Source organism: Ranitomeya variabilis, chromosome 1 (assembly GCF_051348905.1).
Source record: "Ranitomeya variabilis isolate aRanVar5 chromosome 1, aRanVar5.hap1, whole genome shotgun sequence".
In the NCBI taxonomy this organism is placed as follows: Eukaryota; Metazoa; Chordata; class Amphibia; order Anura; family Dendrobatidae; genus Ranitomeya; species Ranitomeya variabilis.
This window is the reverse complement of record NC_135232.1, coordinates 712,852,342-712,876,261: the sequence shown is the minus strand read 5'-3', so window position 1 is coordinate 712,876,261 and position 23,920 is coordinate 712,852,342. Positions and strand designations below refer to the sequence as shown.

General features: G+C 48.5%; 1 protein-coding gene across 2 annotated transcripts in view; it reads right to left on the bottom strand.

Moving 5' to 3' along the window:
- The window catches only part of STON2 (stonin 2), a 118,861-nt gene extending 96,017 nt beyond the window's left edge, over positions 1–22,844 (bottom strand). The window contains exon 1 of one of the 2 annotated variants that reach the window (XM_077267439.1): positions 22,656–22,844. The gene's annotated coding sequence lies outside the window, so the exon portion shown is untranslated. Of the gene's footprint in view, positions 1–16,051; positions 16,227–22,655 lie in introns of those variants that run through there. The other variant, XM_077267441.1, reaches the window with a different exon arrangement.
- Positions 22,845–23,920: the final 1,076 nt, after the last annotated feature.

The following is a 23,920-nucleotide window of genomic DNA, read 5'->3' as shown; positions in this document are numbered from 1 at the left end:
AGGACAAGGGTATAGAATGAGAAGAGGCCTTAGGACAGAGCCTTGAAGGACACCAACAGAGAGGGGGCAAAATGAAGAGGTAGTATGGGAGTGGGAAATGCTAAATGTGCAGTTGGTGAGGTATGAGGAGATCCAGGATAGGGCGAGGTCTTTGACAACAAAGGAAGAGAGGATCTGTAGTTGGAGGCAGTGGTCAACTGGTATCACTGAATGAAATATTTCAGTTGTAAATCTTTATTCATTACATAGTGGAATGTGTTGAGAACAATAAAACCTAAAAATGATCAATGTAAATTACAACTAATATCCCATGGAGGTCTGGAGTTGACATGATGCTCAAAATCAAAGTGGAAAATGAAGTTACAGGCTGATCCAACCTCAGTGGAAATGCCTCAAGACAAGGGAATGATGCTCAGTAGTGTGTGGCCTCCACGTGCCTATATGATCTGCCTACAACGCCTGGGTATGCTCCTGATGAGGTGGCGGATGGTCTCCTGAGGGATCTTCCAGACCTGGACTAAAGCATCCGCCAACTCCTGGACAATCTGTGGTGCAACGTGACGGTGGATGGTGCGAAACATGATGTCCCAGATGTATTCAATCGGATTCAGGTCTGGGGAATGAGCGGGCCAGTTCATAGCTTCAATGCTTTCATCTTGCAGGAACTGCTGACACACTCCAGCCACATGAGGTCTGGCATTGTCCTGCATTAGGAGGAACCCAGGGCCAACCGCACCAGCATATGGTCTCACAAGGGCTCTGTGGATCTCATCTCACCTAATGGCAGGTAGGTTACCTCTGGCGAGCACATGGAGCGCTGTGCGGAACTCCAAAGAAATGCCACCCCAAACCATTACTGATCCACTGCCAAACCGGTCATGCTGATGGATGTTGCAGGCAGCAGATCGCTCTCCACGGCGTCTACGGACTCTGTCACGTCTGTCACATGTGCTCAGTGTGAACCTGCTTTCATCTGTGAAGAGCACAGGGTGCCAGTGGTGAATTTGCCAATTCTGGTGTTCTGTGGCAAATGCCAAGCGTCCTGCAGGGTGTTGGGCTGTGAGCACAACCCCCATCTGTAGATGTCGGGCACTCAGACCATCCTCATGGAGTCAGTTTCTAACCGTTTGTGCAGACACATGCACATTTGTGGCCTGCTGGAGGTCATGTTGCAGGGCTCTGGCAGTGCTCCTCCTGTTCCTCCTTGCACAAAGGCTGAGGTAGCGGTTCTGCTGCTGGGTTGTTGCTCTCCTACGGCCCCTTCCACGTCTCCTGGTGTACTGGCCTGTCTCCTGGTAGCACCTCCAGCCTCTGGATACTACACTAACAGACAGCACACCTTCTTGCCACAGCTTTCATTGATGTGCCATCCTGGATGAGCAGCACTACCTGAGCCACTTGTGTGGGATATAGAGTCCGTCTCATGCTACCACAAGTGTGAAAGCACAACCAACATTCATGATGTGGTCTGTGGTCTCCACCTGCAGAACCACTCCTTTATTGAGGGTGTCTTGATAATTGCCAATAATCTGTTGTCTATTCCATTTGCACAACAGCATGTGAAATTGATTGTCAAACAGTGTTGCTTCCTAAGTGGACAGTATGATTTCACAGAAGTTTGATTTACTTGGAGTTATATTCTGTTGTTTAAGCGTTCCCTTTATTATTTGAGCAGTGTAGTTGCCTACCTTTGAACTATTTTCTGAAAGTAATTTTTTAAATGAAGGGCCCAAAGCTGGATCCCATATTCTAGATGTGACCTCACAAGTGATTTAGAAAGGGGCAACAATACATTGGGATTGCAGGATTTTATCTCTTTTTATACATCCTAAAATCTTGTATGCTTTTGCGGCTGCTGCTTGACATTGACTACTGCTGCTCAGCTTACTTGTAACCAGAATACGCAAGTCCTTCTCCTGTTCTGTAGTTCCGAATATACTTCCATTTAATGTATATGCGCAATAGGATTACTCTGTCCTAGGTGCATTACTCTACATTTATCTACATTAAACCTCATTTGCCAAGTGTTTGCCCATTCAGTCATCTTATTCAGATCGTTTTGCAAAATTGTTATGTCAGTCAGATTTTAGTATCCTGCATAGTTTGGTGTCATCAGCAAAGACTGACACTTTACTCTCAATCCCATCGAAAAGGTAATTAATAAAGAGGATAAAAAGAATTGGTCCTAGCCCAGATCCCTGCGGTACTCCACTGCTGACTATATGCCATTTAGAAAATATGCCATTTAAAGGGAACTTGTCACCAGGTTTGGCCAAAACGAGCCATGGCCACCGCCCCCCATCCGACCCAGAATAGAAGAAAAACAACTTCTACTATACCCACCCTGTGCTAGCTCAAAAGGGTGCTTCTACTCAATACTGAGCAAAGGGTCTGAATACTTATGACCATGTGATATTTCAGTTTTTCTTTTTTAATAAATTTGCTAAAATTTCTACATGTTTTTTTTTAGTCCAAATGGGGTGCATAGTGTACCTTTTATGAGAAAAAATTAACTTTTTTGAATTTCCCAAATGGCTTCAATGAAACAGAGTGAAAAATGTAAAGGGGTCTGAATACTTTGCGTACCCACTGTACATATATGGCGCCACCATTGATTCCAGCCAATCTTGCATTCAAAAAGTCAAATGGTGCTCCCTCCCTTCTGAGCCCTGCCATGCACCCAAACATTGGTTTACTCCCACATATAGGGTATCAGCATACTCAGGACAAATTGCATAATAACTTTGGGTGTCTCATTTCTCCTGTTACCCTTGGGAAAATAAAAATTTGTGGGGCAAAAAATAATTTGTGTGGAAAATATGATTTTTTTATTTTTACTGCTCTACATTATAAACTTCTGTGAAGCACTTGGGGGTTCAAAGTGCTCACCACACATCTACATAAGTTCCTTTGGGGGTCTAGTTTCCAAAATGGTGTCACTTGTGTTTTTTTTTCACTGTTTAGGCACATCAGGGGCTCTCCAAACGCGACATGGCGTCCGATCTCAATTTCAGCCAATTCTGCGTTGCAAAAGTCAAACAGCGCTCCTTCCCTTCCGAGCTCTGCCGTGCACCCAAACAGTGGTTTACCCCCCCCCCCATATTGGGTATCGGCGTATTCCGGAGAAATTGCAAAATAACTTTTGTGGTTCATTTTCTCTTTTTACACTTGTGAAAATAAAAAAAAATTGGTTCTGAAGTAAAATGTTTGTGAAAAAAAAGGTGAAATGTTCATTTTTTTGCTCCACATTGCTTCAGTTCCTGTGAAGCATGTAAAGGGTTAATAAACTTCTTGAATGTGGTTTTGAGCACATTGAGGGGTGCAGTTTTTAGAATGGTGTCACTTTTGAGTATTTTCAGTTATGTACACCCCTCTAAGTGACTTCAAATGAGAGGTGGTCCCTAAAAAAAAAAAAGGTTTGTAAATTGTGTTGTAAAAATTAGAAATGGTTGGTTACCTTTTAACCCTTATAACGTCCTAACAAAAAAAATTTGTTTCCAAAATTGTGCTGATGTAAAGTAGACATGTGAATTAATCCCCAGATCTTTGTTCTTCTAAAGAACTTAATAACTGTAAGATTACAATATTGTTACGCTCCAGCAAAACATCTAAGCCTCTCTTGAATCCCTTGACTGAGTTTGCCATCACCACCTCCTCAGGCAGGGAATTCCAGATTCTCACTGTCATAATAGTAAAGAATCCTATTCTATGTTGGTGGAAAAACCTCTCCAGACGCAGAGAATGCCCCTATGTGACCGTCACCTTCCTTGGTATAAACAGATTCTCGGAGAGATATTTGTATTGTCCTCTTAGGCTACTTTCACACCAGCGTCATGCACTGCACGTCGCAATGCGACGTTGCGGCGCACCGACGCAAACTGTGAAAGCGCCGCACAACGGTGGCAGCGGATGCAGTTTTACAACGCATCTGCTGCCCCATTGTGATGTGCGGGGAGGCAGGGACGGAGAAGATGGTCACGACGCACAAAAAAACGTTACATGTAACTTTTTTGTGGCGACGGTCCGACGTGTGGCAATGCGTCGCTAATGCAAGTCTATGGAGAAAAAACGCATCCTGCAAGCAATTTTGCAGTGCACGACGCTAGTGTGAAAGTAGCCTAATACTTAAACATTAGATTGCACCTCAGTCTTCGTTTTTCTAGACTAAATAATCCTAATTTTGCTAATCTCTCTGGATATTGTAGTTCCCTCATCCTCTTTATTAATTTTGTTGCCCTCCTTTGTACTCGCTCTAGTTCCATTATATCCTTCCTGAGCAGCGGTGCCCAAAACTATACACAGTACTCCATGTGCGGTCCAACCAGAGATTTGTACAGAGGCAGTATAATGCTCTCACCATGTGTATCCAGACCTCTTTTAATGCACCCCATGATCCTGTTTGCCTTGGCAGCCACTGCCTGTCACTGGCTGCTCCTGGTAAGTTTATCATTAACTAGGATCCCCAAGTCCTTCTCCATGTCAGGTTTACCCAGTGGTTTCCCGTTTAGTGTGTAATGGTGATATTGATTCCTTCTTCCCATGTGGATAACCTTACATTTATCATTGTTAAACCGCATCTGCCACCTTTCGGCCCAAGTTTCCAATTTATCCAGATCCATCTGTAGAATACTATCTTCTCTTGTATTGACTGCTTTACATAGTTTTGTAGACTTGCTGTTTGCATATCGCGAACTTCAACTGCTGGAACGCCATCTCCGCTTCACAGGACCACTTGGCAATCTAAATCTTTGTGCCATTAAGATCAGTCAGTGGGGTGGCTATCATGGTGAAATTTGGGAGAAATCACCAATAGTAACCTACAATTTCCAGAACTTGCTTCTTGGACACCTTTTTGGATTGCCTCCACCTTATCTCCTTATTTAATTGTGGTTTTATTTCGCCCCTTCCAATTATGTAGCCCAAAGTATTTTGCGTCTCCTTTCCCATGGCGCACTTCTTTTGGGTTTATGGTAAACCCTACCTTCCTCAGTGCATCCAGTACTGCCTGGACCTTCTGAAGTTGACTTCCTCAATCTGGGCTGAAGTTTACGGTGTCCTACAGATAAGCTGCAGCATACTTTTTGTGAGAGGCTAGGATCCGGTCCATGGTCGTCTGGAAGCTAGCTGGGGCTTCCTGCAGACCAAATGGCAACCTGGTGTACTGAAACCACCCATCATTTGTATAGAAGCCTGTCTTCCCCTTGGCACTTGGGGACAGGAGAATTTACCAGTACCATTTGGTTAGGATCCAGGAAGGTGATGTAATGTGCTGCTGCAGTACAGTATAGTGCAACCTCCACCAGGGGGAGCTGGTTCAGGAAAAGAGGTTGTACACAGCGCAGCAATACTGAACAACAACACAGGTGTCACAGGTAATGCAAAAGAAGTCAGACAAGCCAAAGGTCATACACATAGAGATAAGCGCAGTACACAGGGGAAGTCAGAAGAATGGTCGGGGACAAACAAGAAGTCCGAGCCTACCGGGAACCTGGTAACAAAAACGTGAGACGTAAGATGAAGTCGGGATACAAGCCAAAGGTCAGAACAAGTCATAAACGGGTACAGGCAGTCAGAGGCAAAAAGGAACACTAGTACAAGTGAACAGGTCAGGTGCTCAAGCCGTGCAGCATGAACTATAGCAGACACTGGCCCACAGGCTGCAGAGGACTTAAATAGCTCAGCCAGCTTCAAAGTGAGGCAGAGGGAATTAACTCCCACATGACCAGTCCAGAGACAAGACAGCTGAACATAAACCCAGAACTGGATCATGACAGTACCCCCCTCTCAATGGGGGGCCACTGGACCCCCAGGCTTCCCTGGATAACGACCGTGAAAGGCCCGGACCAGCCGATCTGCATGGACCGAACGCGCCGGCACCCACGACCGGTCCTCAGGACCGTAACCCCTCCAATGGACCAAGTACTGTAGTGAACGGCGGAGCATATGAGAATCCACCACCCGTTCCACCTCATACTCAGTCTGGCCATCAACCACAACAGGCGGAGGGTGCGCGGGAGACTCACCTGAGGAAGGCACAGACGGCTTCAGAAGCGCCTTATGGAATACATTGGGGATCCGCAATGATGGAGGCAAGCGCAGACGGAAGGACACGGGATTAAGCACCTCCAAAATTTCATAAGGGCCAATAAACTTGGGACCCAACTTAGCAGAGGGAATCCTCAATCTAATATTCTTAGTGGATAACCATACCTTATCCCCCAGCTGGTAAATCGGCCCCACAGAACGTTGTTTATCGGCAAAAAATTTATACTTGCCCTGAGCCTCCCCCATGTTTCTCTGAACCTCCCTCCAGATCTCTCCTAACCGCAGAAAGGCTGAATCAGCCCCTGGACACCCCGAATCCAGCCGGGAAAACTCAACAAAGTGAGGGTGAAACCCATAGTTGCAGAAAAACGGGGACGTACCAGTGGACTGATTGACATGATTATTAAAAGCAAATTCCGCCATGGGTACCGCAGAACACCAATCATCCTGTCTGGCCATAGCAAGACATCGCAATATCTGCTCCAAGGACTGATTGGTCCTTTCAGTCTGACCGTTGGTCTCGGGATGGTAGGCCGATGAAAAGGACAGACTGATACCCAGCCTTTTACAAAAAGCCCTCCAGAATTTTGCCACAAATTGCACTCCTCTATCAGACACCACACTGACAGGCACACCATGCAATCGGACTACATGCTCCATGAATAGTTTTGATACAGTCTCAGCATTAGGGAGACCCGCTAAAGGTACAAAATGCGCTTGCTTACTGAACCTATCAACAACAACCCAGATCACGGTTTTGCCATTAGAGTGGGGAAGATCAGTGATAAAATCCATGGACAGATGAGTCCACGGTCTATCTGGAATTGGCAGTGGTACTAATTCCCCGGCCGGCTGGCTACGGGAGGTTTTAGCGCGAGCACAAGTTTCACAGGAAGACACAAACCCAATGACGTCAGAAGCCAACGAAGGCCACCAAAACAGCCTAATGATGGCTTTACGCGTGGCTGAGATTCCAGGATGCCCACTAAGAGCCGAGTCATGGAACTCCCGGAGCACCCTTAACCGATACTGGATAGGTACAAAGAGCTTGTCATCGGGTACGGACGAAGGAGCAAGAGATTGGGCCTCACGAATCTCTCGCTCCAATGCTGAGGACACCGCAGCCACCACCACTCCGTGCTGGAGAATGGAGGAAGGAGGTTCAGGTGGTGAAACTGGGTCCAGGCTACGAGATAAAGCATCAGCCTTCACATTCTTGGACCCTGGTCTGAAAGTAATGGAAAACTGAAATCGGGAAAAGAAAAGTGACCACCTAGCTTGTCCCGGGGTCAACCGTTTGGCAGATTCAATGTAAGACAGATTCTTGTGATCCGTAATGACAGTAATATGATGGGCAGCCCCCTCCAAAAAATGCCTCCATTCTTCGAACGCTAATTTAATGGCCAACAGCTCCCGATTACCCACGTCATAATTCCTCTCAGCAGAGGAAAATTTTCTCGAAAAGAAGGCACAAGGTCTTAAATTAGTCAACGTGGTGGGTCCTTGGGATAACACAGCCCCCACTCCCACCTCCGAGGCGTCCACCTCTACGATAAATGGTTTAGACAAATCAGGTTGAACCAGTACAGGAGCAGTCATGAAACAATTCTTCAAAGAAGAAAACGCCACCAAAGCTGGAGCTGACCAGTTTTTGAGATCTGCCCCCTTACGAGTTAAATCTGTGAGGGGTTTGACCACCTGAGAAAACCCCTTAATGAATTTCCTATAATAATTGGCGAAACCCAGAAAACGCTTAAGACCCTTGAGATCTCTGGGTTGCACCCAATCCACAATAGCCTGTACCTTCCTAGGGTCCATACAAAACCCCTTAGAAGACAAAATGACCCCCAGAAAGGACAATTCCTTAGCAAAAAATGAACACTTCTCTGGTTTAGCAAATAGTGAGTTCTCCCTAAGCCTCAGAAGAACTGCACGGAGGTGGTCCATGTGACTCTGTCAGCAGAATATATGAGGATGTCATCCAAATAAATTACCATGAAGCGCCCAATAAAATCTGAGAAAACTTGATTCATGAAATTCTGAAATACAGCTGGTGCGTTAGTTAGGCCAAAGCGCATAACCAAATTTTCAAACAAACCTTCAGAGGTGAGAAATGCAGTTTTCCACTCATCCCCTTCCCGCATACGGATGAGATTGCATGCCCCTCTGAGGTCCAACTTAGAAAACCACCTGGCCCCCGACAATTATACAAATCGGGTATCAGTGGGAGAGGATAAGTATTTCTTATGGTGATTTTATTAAGTTCTCAAAAATCGAGGCATGGGCGTAAACCACCATCCTTTTTCTTGACGAAAAAGAACTCCGCAGCCACAGGAGAGACAGATGGCCGAATTTGCCCTTTGCGGAGACTCTCGGAGATATACTCCTTCATGGCAGCCCGCTCAGGGGCGGAAAGATTGTACATACGGGCTTTGGGCAATTTGGCACCGGCAACCAGATCAACCGAACAATCAAATGGGCGGTGTGGTGGCAGAACCTCAGCCTCTTTTTTGTAGAACACATCCTTAAAGTACTTCAGGTACTCCGGAATACCCTCCAGACTGACAGATGACACAGATACAGAAGCAAGACATCTCTTAGAACAATTGGGACCCCATTTAACAATGTCCCGAGATTCCCAGTTAATAACAGGATTATGTAATTGCAACCAGGGAAGCCCCAATACCAGTCCCACAGGCAGATTGTCCATAACGAAACATGAAATGCGTTCCTGGTGTAAGGCACTCACTTTAAGGAGAAACTCTTCTGAAACCATTTTGATGACATTCTTAGCCAGTGGTGTTTTGTCAATGGCAACAACATGAATAGGAGTCTCCAGCCTAACTGTCCCTAACTTACACATGGACACCAAGTCAGAGTTAATAAAGTTCATGGACGACCCACAATCCACGAAGGCAGAAGTGGATACGGAGCCACTCCCACAACAAAGTTCCACTTCCAACAAAATTTTTGAAAATGCAAAAACAGGTACCTGAGAGTCGGGGTGACTACCACGACAATCACCCGGACTCAGACGTTTGTAGGTTGGTGACAGGAGGAGCAGTCTTTTTTCCAATATCCAGGATCTCCACAGTAAAAACGCAACTTTGCTTCAAACCGTCATCTCCTTCTCCTTGAGATTGGCGACTCCCACCTCCATAGGTTCAGACAGGGGTGAAACAACAGGGCCAGCAGAAAAAAGTGGACCTTTTCGCTGAGCAATACCTCTCTCCCTCAGCCTTCCATCCATGCGGATAGCCTGAGTCATGGTCTCCTCCAATGAGCTGGGAGGTGGATGGAGAGCCAGAGCGTCCTTCAGGTAATCCGCCAGTCCACTCCTGAACAGACATCTAAGCGCGGAGTCATCCCAGTACACCTCAGTGGACCATCGGCGGAACTCAGTGCTGTACCACTCGGCTGAGCGCTCCCCCTGAACCAGACTCATAATAGTGTCCTCTGCCAACCTGACACGGTCCGGTTCATCATAGATAAGTCCTAGGGCCTCAAAGAACCTATCTACAGACATCCGTTCAGGAGCAGTGAGGGGCAGTGAGAAAGCCCAAGATTGGGGACCCTGCCTAAGGGTACCTTCACACGAAACGACATCGCTAGCGATCTGTGACGTTGCAGCGTCCTGGCTAGCGATATCGTTTCGTTTGACACGCAGCAGCGATCAGGATCCTGCTGTGATGTCGCTGGTCGCTGAATAAAGTCCAGAACTTTATTTGGTCGTCCGATCGCTGTGTATCGTTGTGTTTGAAAGCAAAAGCAACGATACCAGCGATGTTTTACACTGGTAACCAGGGTAAACATCGGGTTACCAAGCGCAGGGCCGCGCTTAGTAACCCGATGTTTACCCTGGTTACCAGCGTAAAAGTAAAAAAAAACAAACAGTACATGCTCACCTGCGCGTCCCCCAGCGTCTGCTTCCTGACACTGACTGAGCTCCGGCCCTAACAGCAGAGCGGTGACGTCACCGCTGTGCTTTCACTTTCACTTTAAGGCCTGAGCTCAGTCAGTGTCAGGAAGCAGAGGCTGGGGGACGCGCAGGTGAGCATGTACTGTTTGTTTTTTTTACTTTTACGCTGGTAACCAGGGTAAACATCGGGTTACTAAGCGCGGCCCTGCGCTTAGCAACCCGATGTTTACCCTGGTTACCCGGGGACCTCGGCATTGTTGGTCGCTGGAGAGCGGTCTGTGTGACAGCTCTCCAGCGATCAAACAGCGACGCTGCAGCGATCGGCATCGTTGTCGCTATCGCTGCAGCGTCGCTTCGTGTGAAGGTACCTTAAGTAAAGAGATAATAATCCCTACCCGCTGAATCTCATTCCCAGACGATCGAGGTCTAAGGGAAAACAATAACTTACAGCTTTCCCTGAACAAGCAAAATTTATCTTTATCACCAGAAAAGGTGTCAGGAAGCTGAACCAAGGGTTCGGCAGAATGCAAAACAACATCTACAGGCTCACCAGGTTGACTAACAGCATGGGGGGTGGTTCCCTGCATGGTCTGAACAGTCTCCGTCAGTTCTTTTTGTAAGAGAGTATGAGACGTGACAAGGGCGCAATGTTCCACCAAAAAATCCCGCATCATCTGTGTCAAACTGGACACTTGATCCGCCAGGTTGCAAAGCAGATCCATGACCAGAGAAAAAAAAAAGGCAAAATCCCCTTTAAATGTATTGGGTCTGCTATAATGTAATGTGCTGCTGCAGTGCAGTATAGTGCAACCTCCACCAGGGGGAGCTGGTTCAGGAAAAGAGGTTGTACACTCAGCGCAGCAATACTGAACAACAACACAGGTGTCACAGGTAATGCAAGAGAAGTCAGACAAGCCAAAGGTCATACACATAGAGATAAGCGCAGTACACAGGGGAAGTCAGAAGAATGGTCGGGGACAAACAAGAAGTCAGAGCCTACCGGGAACGTGGTAACAAAAATGTGAGACGTAAGATGAAGTCGGGATACAAGCCAAAGGTCAGAACAAGTGATAAACGGGTACAGGCAGTCAGAGGCAAAAAGGAACACTAGTACAAGTGAACAGGTCAGGTGCTCAAGCCGTGCAGCATGAACTATAGCAGACACTGGCCCACAGGCTGCAGAGGACTTAAATAGCTCAGCCAGCTTCAAAGTGAGGCAGAGGGAATTAACTCCCACATGACCAGTCCAGAGACAAGACAGCTGAACATAAACCCAGAACTGGATCATGACAGGTGATATATCTGGCTCATGCTAGACTCTCAGTGAGTTCATCAATGTGGGGCATCGTGTTGAATTTGGAAACCTCATTTAGCTTTCTGTAGTTGTTACAGAAACGTCACTCTCCATCAGGAGCAGCTCTTTGATTCCTTGATTACTCCCAGGCTCAACATTCTCCTCACCTCTTTGGAGAACACCTAGCCACGGGCTTCGGGAATCCGATACGGCTTTTGCTTCACCCTCACATGCGATTCTGTCAGAATTTTATGCTCCACAATCTGCATACAAACTTGGCAACTCTGAAAAGAAGTCCTGGTTCTGCTAAAGCAGGTCTTGGCACTGTTGCTTCTGAACCAGTGACAGTGTCTCTGCCACTGTGACATCCTTGACTCTTGCTTCAGAATTGTCCCCCAGGCACATAGCTTCCATTGGTTCCCTGTCTCGTCATGGTTTGAGCAGGTTAATGTGGCACACATGGTACAGCTTTCTTCTCCCTGGCTGGTGGACCTTCACATCACTCAACTTTTTGACCACCCCATGGCCCTTGCTCTTGGTTAGGAACTTACTTTCCATAGTAGGGATCAACACCAATATTGGGTCTCCAGGACTAAACGGTCTTAGTCTCACCAACCAGTTACAGACCCTTGCCTGGGTCTCTTGCGCTTAAAGGAGGCTCTCCCTCACAATCGGCATCACCCTTATTATCCTAGCCTGTATCTGGGCCACATGACTGATGAAGCTTCGGTGGGGTGCTATCTTCACTTCCCAGGTCTCCTTGGCAATGTCCAGAAGTCCCTGAGGGTGCCATCCATATAGCAGCTCGAATGGTGAGAACCCCGTAGAGGACTGTGAGACTTCTCTCTAATTGAGAACAGTAGGTACAGTAGTAGGCAATCTCGGTCTCGGCCATCCTTCTCCATGACCTTCTTAAGCATAGATTTCAAGGTCTTGTTGAACCTCTCCACCAGGCTGTCCATCTGCGGATGACACACCGACATCTGGAGTTGGGTAAATTGGAGAGCTGTCACGCTCGGACACGGGTAAGACCAGCGAACAACATAGCATACAAGTACTGCTGGGTGGAAAAGGGAGAGGAAGGCCCTAAAAGTAGGAGGCGGGGGTTAGGACATACCCTGACACCAACCTGTGCCTGTCCCTAAGCTCTGCTAACGCCCTATGCGGGTCCTTACCACCCCCCTTGCTGTCATGTGACTAGTCCCTGATTGTCACCTCAATGAATCCTGGCTAGAGTACTGGCCGGGAGGGACGCTAGCCTCACCACTGCAGATGGTAACACATGGGCAGAGACAAACACAGGACAGGCAAAGAAAAAGGGAAGAATTACTCTGCTTCAGGCTCTGCTGCTAAGCTCGAAAGCAGCAAAGGGGGGTAACTAATTGGAAGGTCCCTGGGCTGAGAACGGCCGCCACTCTATAAGGTCTCATGACCCTAGAACTCCAAATACCAGATGCATACTTCCACCTGATGTTTAGTGGATATGCATACATACGGGCCTGAACGTTTATTACCATGCATACGTTTGCGACAAGATGGTACTTTCTTTGAGGAACAGACAAGAGGCGTCCCCGTGTCACCAATCTCATACCCTCAGGATACTCAGAACTACCACCCTCCCCTGACCACTCTTCCCAGGAGGACACCAAGACTCAGTTTACCTGAGATGTGGCCCCTATTCCCTGGTAGCACCTTAGCTGCCTCCACCAGAGAAGAAGTAGTAGATTTAAGAAGGAAGGCAGAGGTCGTAGCTCCCAGGCAACAGTTTTTACAAAACTTTCCCCAACTACTTCTCTGGACCGTTAATCAATGACTGGATTTTGTTTTTTCAGCCAGGGAAGGCCTAAGACGATGGGAGTAGGCATACACTCTAAGACGTAGCACGACAGGAATTCTTCATGAAGAGTCCCTATGCACAGGTTCACATTATGCACAACTTGGGTCAAACTCTTCTGGCTGAAAAGGAATCAAATCAATTGCACGAATGGAAATGGGCCTCACCAGCGTCCTAACAATCCGACCATGGGTCTAAGCAAAGAGAGAATATACCAAACTGACTCCAGCTCCCCTATCCACAAGAACCAGAATAGTCTCAGTTTTCCCACCAACCACTATTTCAGCCGAAATGGTAAAGAGACGAAAAAGTGGAGGAAATTTACACACCTTGGTCATCTCCCTCCAAACGACCAGGGTAACGCTGCTTTTGTGATGGAGTACCAATTTTGGCATGAGATGGACAGACTTTAATATAATGATCAGTAAGACCACAGTAAAAACATGCTCCCATCCCATGACGAACCGCAGGCAACCTAGTAGGAAGGGAGACTCCTCCCAACTGCATGGGTTCATCTGTCAGCACTGGTGTGTCCTCCTCCCTAGGAAGAACAAGGGGCAGAGTCTGTGTCTGTCTATCCACCATGATGGCAAGGGCCATGGCAGCCTCTAACAACATTGGAGTAGCATATTTCACCAGAGAATCCTGAATCCTAGCTGAGAGACCATGACAAAAATGACTCTGAAGTGCAGGGTCATTCCGCTGAGTGTCAGGGGCCCATCTCTGGATCTCCGAGCAGTACTTCTCCGATGGCCGGGCCCCCTGCTTGATCTTATGGAGTTTGGACTCAACCATGGAGACGCTATCAGTATCCCCATAGATCAAGGACATAGCCACAAAAAACTCTTCCATTGACCGCAAAGATGGAGAGTTGGTCAGCAGGGAGAAGGCCTAGGACTGGGGATCACCCTTAAGAAGTTAGACTATAATCCCCACTCATTGAGGAAGGAGAACAGAGCCTGAAATATAATTTCCAGGCTTTGTTAAAGACCATAAATTTATCTTTCCCTCCAGAGAACCTGTCAGGGAGAGAAATATTAGGTTCCGGTTGAGCCCGGGCATGAGCAGAGACCAAGAACCAGGCATCCGTCAGGGTCTGGATCAGGCGTGCAAATTCCTCCGCTTGAGCCATAGGGTCTCAAGAAAATGTTGGTAATAATGTCACGCTCGGACACGTGTAAGTCCTGCAGACGACACAGCATACAAATACGACGGGATGGAAAAGGGAGAGGAAGGCCCTAACGGTAGGGAGCGATGGATGGGACACCTGACACCAGCTTGTCCCTAAGTTCCCCTACCGCTCTAAGCGGGTCTTTACCCCCGCCGCCGTCACGTGCCTAGTCCCTGCTTGCCACCTCAATGCACTCTGGCTAGTGCACTGGCTGGCAAGGACACTAGCCTCTCCACTGCAGATGGTAAAACACTGGGGAAAAGACAAACACGGGACAGACAAAGAAAAAGGGAAGAAATACTCAGCTCCGGCTCTGCTGCTAATCACAGCAGCAAAGAAAATGGCACCAGAAATCTTGACTCCCACAGCAGCAACACCACAGGAGCTCCTCACCCCTAGCTGCTCTGCATAGAATAACTCTATTACCAACAATCAGCCGATGGGTCATGCGACTATTTAAAGGAAGGTGGGAATGATTGACAACCAACATCAGCTGACCAACCTAAAAGAACAGCCAGCAAGAGACTGACATTAACTGTTGCTGGATCAAACGGAAAAAAAAAAAAATCAAATTTCAGCAGAACCAGAGCTGCCACGATTGCCATAATGAATTGTGACAAGAGCCTTACACAACTCCCTCATCACTTTGGACAAAATAAGGAGTCCCTTGGTCCATCATGATCTTTGGCAGGCCCATCTGGAAGAAAATATGGACTAGCTCTGGAGCTAGACTTCTGGCAGAGGAGTTTCTCAGCGGTACCGCCTCTGTGTGCCGTAGTCCCTCACCATCAGGATGTATTGGTGGCCTATGGAAGACTTAATTAAGGGCCCAACAAGGTCCATGCCAATCCAGTCAAATGGGACCTGTATAATGGCCAATGATACTAGGGGACAGGGGAAGTGGAATATGGAAGCATTTAGCCAACAGGTAAGGCATGGTCGGCAGAAATTAACAATGTCTTGGTGACACCGAGGCCAGTAAAACCTCTGAAGGACCCTCTTTTAGAGTTTTGTCTACTCCCAGATGCCCACCCAGCACATGAGAATGAGCCTGATCTAATACCCGACATAGGAATCTGTTACCAACAACTGATCTATCACTTCCGTGCTCAATTTAGTGACCCGATAAAGCAGCTCATTTAAAGTGAAATATGGAAGACTGGGGTCTGTCCCCGGGCTCTTGAGCAACCCCATTTATCACAGTCACACCAGTCACACTGTCAAATGCACTTTTTAACATAAGATCCTGCATTTGTGCAGTCCCAAAATTAACCCCCAACTCAGGAATCTCGGCCTCAATGGTCACAGTCTTGTTCTCGTCACCTCAAGGACACACACAGGGGGAACTCATCCACTTCCGACTGCAATGCGGATTCTTAATGGTTTACCTGGTTCCTCTCTCAGTCATCTGATACCCCCACCTTTCACTATAAGTCCCAAAACAAACTAAAGTCCCGCCCTATTATCACCCACTGTAGCAGGTCCTTAAGCACCCCAACCTCATATGACTTAGCCCCACAGTTAGTTTTTATAGTCACTCTGGTAATGGGGTAGTCCCTGGGGCCCCCATGAATACAATGGGCGACCACAGTTTTTCTGGAGACCAACTGGTGCGGAAATGTGGCTCTTATCAGGGTCACCAAACTCCTCGAATCCAAGAGTCCCAACACCAGTACCCCATGTATAGTTACGGGACATGACTGCAGACCTTCACCGGGCTGTATGAGCAGCGCCTCCCTATGCTGCACCAACAGTTTGTTTCCTGTTGCTCCAGCTGCTGCTGTTGACTTGCTGCTGCTGTAGATGTTGCTGTTGTTGGTCCTGGACCAGGTGATTGATAAGTTCCTCCATGTTGTCTCTCATCTTCCCCTGGTTTATGGCCACCTCAACCTAGGACATGCGGTTTGTCCACAGCCATTACCATTGCTCCTGGAAAGGTTGCCCGCAAACGATACACCACCTGTGGTAAATTGGCTTAATCAGCTATACACGGAGATAGACACGAAAACACTGTCTCTTTAAGGCTAGTTTCACACTAGCGTTTACCTGATCTGCGGCAGGCTGCGGACTTCCTCCGTGAAGCCCCGCCCTCGGCCGCACCTCCGCCGCTAGCTCTATCTTTAACATTAGGTACGCAGGTCGTGCGGCTGTATGCGGATGCTGCCGCATGCGTCGTTTTGACGATGCGGAAAAAAAAAATGCTACAGGCTGCGTCCTACGCTGGTTGCCGCATCGTCAAAACGACGCATGCGGCAGCATCCGCATACAGCCGCACGACCTGCGTACCTAATGTTAAAGATAGGTACGGAGGTCACATGCGGGCCGCATGCAGAAGTAGGCAGAGGTGCGGCCGAGGGCGGGGCTTCACGGAGGAAGTCCGCAGCCTGCCGCAGATCAGGTAAACGCTAGTGTGAAACTAGCCTAAGATCTTTACTGGTTTAATATATATGCGGCATAAAACAGTGAAGTCAAAATAACCACAAACCTTTGGGCAAAAACAGGACAAAGCAAAGTGGTAACACAAAGCACAGTCCTTGTGGTAGCGGAGTTCCACTTGCTCAGGGATATCAAAACACATTGTTCAGGTTAGCACGAACACTTCTCTAGAGTTAGCCACTCCAGACACACTGAACACTGACTGCCTCTGGAGGCCAACTATTTAAACCCCAAACCACAGCCTGGGTTGGAGATAAGGTGGACAATCTCCTACCTGCTCTGTTTGTCCACAAAAACCCAGCCCTGTACTGATCCTGAGTTACATCCTAGATTATATCCCAGAGCTGCACTCACTATTCTGCTGGTGGTAACAAAAGTGGCTTAAGGATAACAAAGTCAATGTTTTGAAGTGGCCATCACAAAGCCCTGATCTCAATCCTATTGAAAATTTATGGGTAAAGCTGAAAAGACAGGCACGAACAAGGAAACCTACAAACCTGGATCAGTTACACCAGCTTTGTCAGGAGGAATGGGCCCAAATTCCAACCAATTATTGTGAGAAGCTTGTGGAAGAATATTCCACACGTTTCACCAAAGTCATTCAGTTAAAGGGCATTGGTACCAAATACTAATGTATGTAAACTTTTGACTTTGCAGTAAGTAATAAAAATGCCTTAAAACATTCTCACTCATTATTCTGGCATTTGGCAAATATTAGTAATTATGGTAATCCTTATTGACCTAAAACGGGACAGGTTTATTCTGATTTCATGCCAGATATTGATAAAAACATGCAGATGTTTCTTTTTATATAGTGTATGGAAACTTCTGGTTTCAATTGTATGTACACAGTGACTGCACCAGCAGAACAGTGAATGCAGTGAATAACTCAGAATTAGTATAGGATAAGTAATGTATGTACACAGTGATCACGCCAGCAGAATAGTGAGTACAGCTCTGTTCAGCTGTTGCTCATTGTGGCGATTGTGGGTATGTTCGCTGCTGATCCTGCTGTGTGCTCCTGAGAAGCCACCATCTCTCCACCCAGGACCCTGCTCTCTCTCCTACCCAGGGAGGGAGTGGGTTTCCAGGGATGAGCAACGAAGGCAAGTACAAGGTTTCTGTTTCCTGGGGCAGGCTGGGGGGGAGCAGGAGAAACCAACAACCAGCCTGCCAGGAGTCGCAGCAATGTGGCTCATACCCCCCCTCCCCCCCCCCAGAGAAGCCGCAAGGCTTCCAACATAGAGGAGAAGCCTGCTAATGTGCAAGATGGTGGTCCTTCTGGAGAAAAGCTGAGTGCTCATGGAGGTCAACCACACTGAGGAAGGTTGGGGGCTGCAGAGCCCCCGGGAGTTTGTGTCCACCTTTGGCTCCCGGGTCATGAGCCACCTCCGTGAGGATGAAGAAGCGAGCAAGACCATCAGGAGGCTGCGGGAGAAGCTGAGCTGCACAAGCGCCAAAGCTGCGGGTTCCTCCAAACCGAGGAAGATGCAACTCCAGGCAGAGGTAAGGAGACTGAAACATGAACTTAATGAGTTTGAAGTGAGGAAAGCATTCATCAGAGAGAAAAGTGGTCATTTTAAGGAAAAACTAATGAATGAGGACAGATTCAAAGAAATGGCTGGTAACAGAGAGCAAAGGCAGATGGGGCTGCAGCCTGAGAGCCAGGTGGATGATGAGGAGGATGATGATCAGCAAAAAGCCCCACCTGGTGGCCTGCAAAGTCACCCGCAGGCCACGTGCAGTAAGCTCCCTGCAGGACAAGCGACATTAACAACTGGGTGCAGTTCTGCTGGCTCAGAGGAGGACAGTGATAACAGCAGCGAGGGAGGGGTCCTAATGGCAGAGATTAAGCTCCTGGAGTACCCATTGTACCTTCAGAACTTCCATTTGTTGATTTACCGGAGGAGGCACCTGGGGGCCAGAAGAAAAAGGCAAAGACCAAGCCAAAGCTGCAGGAAGCGGTGAGCTACGTGTATGCCCCTTTTCCTGTACCCCCTGAGTAGGCTGCAGGGTCAGCTTGCTCCATAAGCCCCGTTGCCCAGCCCAGCCCGGGTTCTGTTGTGGATCCAGTGCAAAGACGCAGGGAGATTACAGAGCACGGTAGTGAAGCGCAGAGATCCGTCTCTGCTTGTAGTAGTGGAGACATAGCAGGAGATGCATCAGCTGAGAGGCTGGACAGTGAAGGTGGCCCAGAAGCGGTCAAACGGTTAGGCCACGATACTGTGGGAGGGGAGAGCAGCCCAGTGTCGGGGGCAGCTCTGGTAGCCTCGGCACCCCAGAATGCTGTTGCCGCTGATCACTTAGTTGAAAAGCAGTGGCAGTGTGAGGGGGTTGCCGGGGCTGGGAGTTCTGGACCTGCCAAAATCCTGTTCTGTGTTGGCGCCGCTGGTCAGCAAGATCCTGATATAATGGATCAACGGCGCCTAACAGCGGGTAAATAGCAGCGCCTGGTATCAACAGTAAAGTAGCGGAAAATATCAACTGATAATGCGGAGGGCACACGTAAGACCAGGGGTGAGGTCGCCTCCAGTTCTGTGGAGGTGATCGAGCCCCTTGTGCCTGTTAATGCTGAGGTCAAAATGTCACCCCCTGTTGTCAATGGTACAGCAGGAGTGAATGTGGTGTAGAGTATGAAGGAAGAAAATTCTTTGTCTAGCAGTGTAGTTGCTGGTTTGGTGAAGAGTGAGGGATTTATGGAGGTGGGTAATAGTAATACTGTGGTGTGGTCACTGGTCCGGTTGCCCCCCCCCCCCCCCGGTGGTAGCAGCACCCATCAGGAGTTATGCCACTGTCACCTCTGGGGTAAAAAGGGTGTTCTTCTCGTCTCCGGGCTCTGGGGACGGCATGTTGCAGTGGTGTCTCCTGGAAGCTCTAAAGAAAGGGGAGAGATCACTAATGGTAAAGGGTCAAGAGGTTGATCTATCCCTCTGGATAGAGAGGCATGGCCTCAGGGCCTTCCGAGAGCAAAATGGGGGGGATACAGTGTAGTCCTTCCCAACAGCCGGGCGGGCCGGGTAGTGTGCGTAGGAATGTGGTCCGTCTTTGGTGGAGGGGCAGTGATGCATGTCCTCCAAGGTTGTGTAGCTCCTGCTGAAGATGGGCTTCAAGGTGATTGACATATACGCCTTGATGCATCCCTATTCCACGCCTGGGTTTGATGTCAGCTTTGTTCGGCCAGAATGGCTTGAGCTCTTCTGGTCGAATTATGAGTTGGCAAAAAATGAGCCCGGCTGGCGAGACTTTACCATTCAGGCGGTGTCTTTTCAAAGCCAAGTCAAGAAAGTGACCGTGATGGCTTAAAACGAGTCACTTACTTGTTATGACATCATGACGTTTCTTGGCTGATATGGAGAGGTGGTGGAGATGCCAAAGAAAAACTGACGAGTTTGGTATCTGGTCAGGGGCCTGGATGTTTGTGGTAAAACTTAAGCGTTCAGGTGGTACGGTTGCCCACATACCATCATCTGCCTTCCTGGGCAGGGATCGTATCCTGGTCTTCTACCAGGGGCAACTGAAGCTCTGTCACAAGTGCAGTGACCCCACACACTTCAGAGCAAACTGCACTATGCAGAAATGTGCATTGTGTGGGGAAATTGGCCATCTTGCTCCATCTTGTGTAGAGATTAGGTGCCACCTGTGTGGTGAGTTAGGCCACCCATTCAGTCGTTGTCCTCCCTCCTTTGCTAATGCAGTCATGAACCCCGGTGGGAGAAAGCCGTGAGGCTGATTCTGCTGGGAAAAGGACTAGCAGGGGTGAGGGAGCTAAGGAGCCAAGGAGGAAAAGCGATAAAAAGATGCCTGCCCAGCTGAGGTGTTTAGACAAGCGCAGACAGGAGAGGGAACTGGGCAAGCCCCAGACTACTAGGACGGCCCCTGTCCTTGATGCCACTCTTGCTGCTGAGGCCCTGGGGGATGTTGAGTTGGATGAGGAGGTCAGGAAGATCCACAGGGAGAAAAGCATCTTCTCCCGCTCTGACCAAGGTATCTAAGGAAGGAAAAACTGACTCCCCTCTGGTTGTCTTTCTAACCGGTTCCAAGCCCTTGAGAACATCTCTTCCTCTAAGGAGGAAGCTGAGGGTGAGGTTTCGGCTTCGGCGGGGCTTACAAGGGGTGCCGAGTCTCCTTCAAGGAATGCAAGTTCCTTGGAGGGAGGGACTGGCCCAGAGTCCGGAGACAAGTATGATAAAAAGAAAAAACACTTGGGAATAGACACCTCTGTGTCGTTAAAGAGGGGGAAGGATTCCTCCTCTGTGGCAGAGAATAAGGGGAGTAGGAAGAAAAAAGCCATTTAACTCAATCACCAATGATGGTGGTACCCACTCCGTTGATGCTGGTGTCCATTAATGTGGCCAGCATAAAGTCAAATACAGCCAGATTTGCGGCCTTTGATTTTCTCAGTTGGGTTGAAGCTGACATTTTCTTTTTGCAAGAGACCAGGCTGCCAAACATGGCAGACGTTGGTCTCTTGTGGCCGAGCCATATATCGGAGTGGCGGTCCTTTTACCACACCAGTGGAATGCCGATGGGTTAATGAGTTAGAAATGGGGAGATGCCTGATCTTAGATGTCCTCATGAAGGGACAAGAGCTCTGGGCTCATTAACATATATGGTCCCCAATCTAAGTGGGACCGGAAGTGTCTCTTTATGAGGATCAAGCCCTACCTTTTTACAAGTCGGCAGGTTGTCTTTGGAGGGGACTTCAATACTGTCACGAGGCCCCGAGATAGAGGAGGTTCCAGAGACAAGCTGACTTATGATAGCGTCGCCCTTAATAGTATAGCTAGTTAGGCTCACCTGGTGGATGTCCACATTCATCACACCCCAGGCCACGAGGGGTTCACCGATCGTAGAGGTAACTGTAGGTCCAGAATAGGTAGGTTTTATTTAAAGGAGGACGCTGTCTCTTCAGCATTGTCTGTTGTTGAGGTGGAGTTCTACGAGCAGTGTTTAATTTTGCTTTCTCTGAATGTTACAGAGACCCTCCGGATGGGAAGAGGCTTTTGGAGATTCAATTTGTCTCTCTTGGAAGAAGCGGAGATAAGACAGTCCTGGAGAGGTCAGTGGTGTAATAACCTGCAGATCCCTGGAGAGGTAAGTGGTGTAATAATCTGCAGATCTCTGGAAAGGTCAGTGGTGTAATAATCTGCAGATCTCTAAAGAGGTAAGTGGTGTAATAACCTGCAGATCCCTGGAGAGGTAAGTGGTGTAATAATCTTTAGATCTCTGGAGAAGTCAATGGTGTTATAATCTGCAGATCTCTGGAGAGGTCAGTGGTGTAATAATCTGCAGATCTCTGGAGAGGTCGGTGGTGTAATAAGCTGCAGATCCTTGGTCAGTGGTGTAATAGTCTGCAGAACGGTGGAGAGGTCAGTGGTGTAATAATCTTTAGATCTCTGGAGAGGTCAATGGTGTTATAATCTGCAGATCTCTGGAGAGGTCAGTGGTGTAATAATCTGCAGATCCCTGGAGAGGTCAGTGGTGTAATAATCTTCAGATTTCTAGAGAGGTCAGTGTTGTAATAATCTGCAGATCCCTGGAGAGGTCAGTGGTGTAATAATCTGCAGAACGGTGGAGAGGTCAGTGGTGTAATAGTCTGCAGATCTCTGGAGAGGTCAGTGGTGTAATAATCTGCAGATCCCTGGAGAGGTCAGTGGTGTAATAATCTGCAGAACGGTGGAGAGGTCAGTGGTGTAATAGTCTGCAGATCTCTGGAGAGGTCAGTGGTGTAATAATCTGCAGATCCCTGGAGAGGTCAATGGTGTAATAATCTTCAGATCTCTGGAGAGGTAAGTGGTGTAATCTGCAGGTCCCTGGGTAGGTCAGCAGTGTAATAATCTTTAGATTTCTAGAGAGGTCAGTGCTGAAATAATCAGCAGATCCCTGGAGAGGTCAGTGGTGTAATAATCTGCAGATTTCCTGGTCAACTCTGCTATTAACCCTGTGCGATCCTTACCTGCGGTTCAGTCGTTTTGTGGGTCGCGGTGCAGGGAATCCACCACAGCGTTTATGTGTCGGTGGTAACAGCTGAGTAGATGTGGGGTGTGAGATAACTGGGACTTGATATGTGTGGGCGTATAGAGCTGGATCTCCAGCCTGCACCTCACAGGAGCTTGTGCTGCGGCGGCTCACACTGTACGGATACACTGTGCTTACCCCACCCCAGGACTGTGCACTGTGGGGGGCTCACACTGTACGGATACACTGTGCTTACCCCACCCCAGGACTGTGCACTGTGGGGGGCTCACACTGTATGGCTACACTGTGCTTACCCCACCCCAGGACTGTGCACTGTGGGGGGCTCACACTGTACGGATACACTGTGCTTACCCCACCCCAGGACTGTGCACTGTGGGGGGCTCACACTGTACGGATACACTATGCTTACCCCACCCCAGGACTGTGCACTGTGGGGGGCTCACACTGTACGGATACACTATGCTTACCCCACCCCAGGACTGTGCACTGTGGGGGGCTCACACTGTACGGATACACTGTGCTTACTCTACCACAGGACTGTGCACTGTGGGGGGCTCACACTGTACGGATACACTGTGCTTACTCTACCACAGGACTGTGCACTGTGGGGGGCTCACACTGTACGGATACACTGTGCTTACTCTACCCCAGGACTGTGCACTGTGGGGGCTCACACTGTACGGATACACTGTGCTTACTCTACCCCAGGACTGTGCACTGTGGGGGGCTCACACTGTACGGATACACTGTGCTTACTCTACCACAGGACTGTGCACTGTGGGGGGCTCACACTGTACGGATACACTGTGCTTACTCTACCCCAGGACTGTGCACTGTGGGGGCTCACACTGTACGGATACACTGTGCTTACTCTACCCCAGGACTGTGCACTGCAGGGGGCTCACACTGTACGGATACTCTATGATAATACTACCCCAGGACTGTGAACTGCGGGGGTGCTTTGGGCTCACACTGAACAGATACACTATGATTACCCCACCCCAGGACTGTGCACTGTGGGGGGCTCACACTGTGCGGATACACTATGCTTACTCTACCCCAGGACTATGCACTGTGGGGGGCTGACACTGTACGGATACACTATGATAATACTACCCCAGGACTGTGAACTGCAGGGGGCTCACAATGTACGGATACTCTATGATGATTACACTACCCCAGGACTGTGAACTGCGGGGGTGCTTTGGGCTCACACTGAACAGATATACTATGATTACCCCA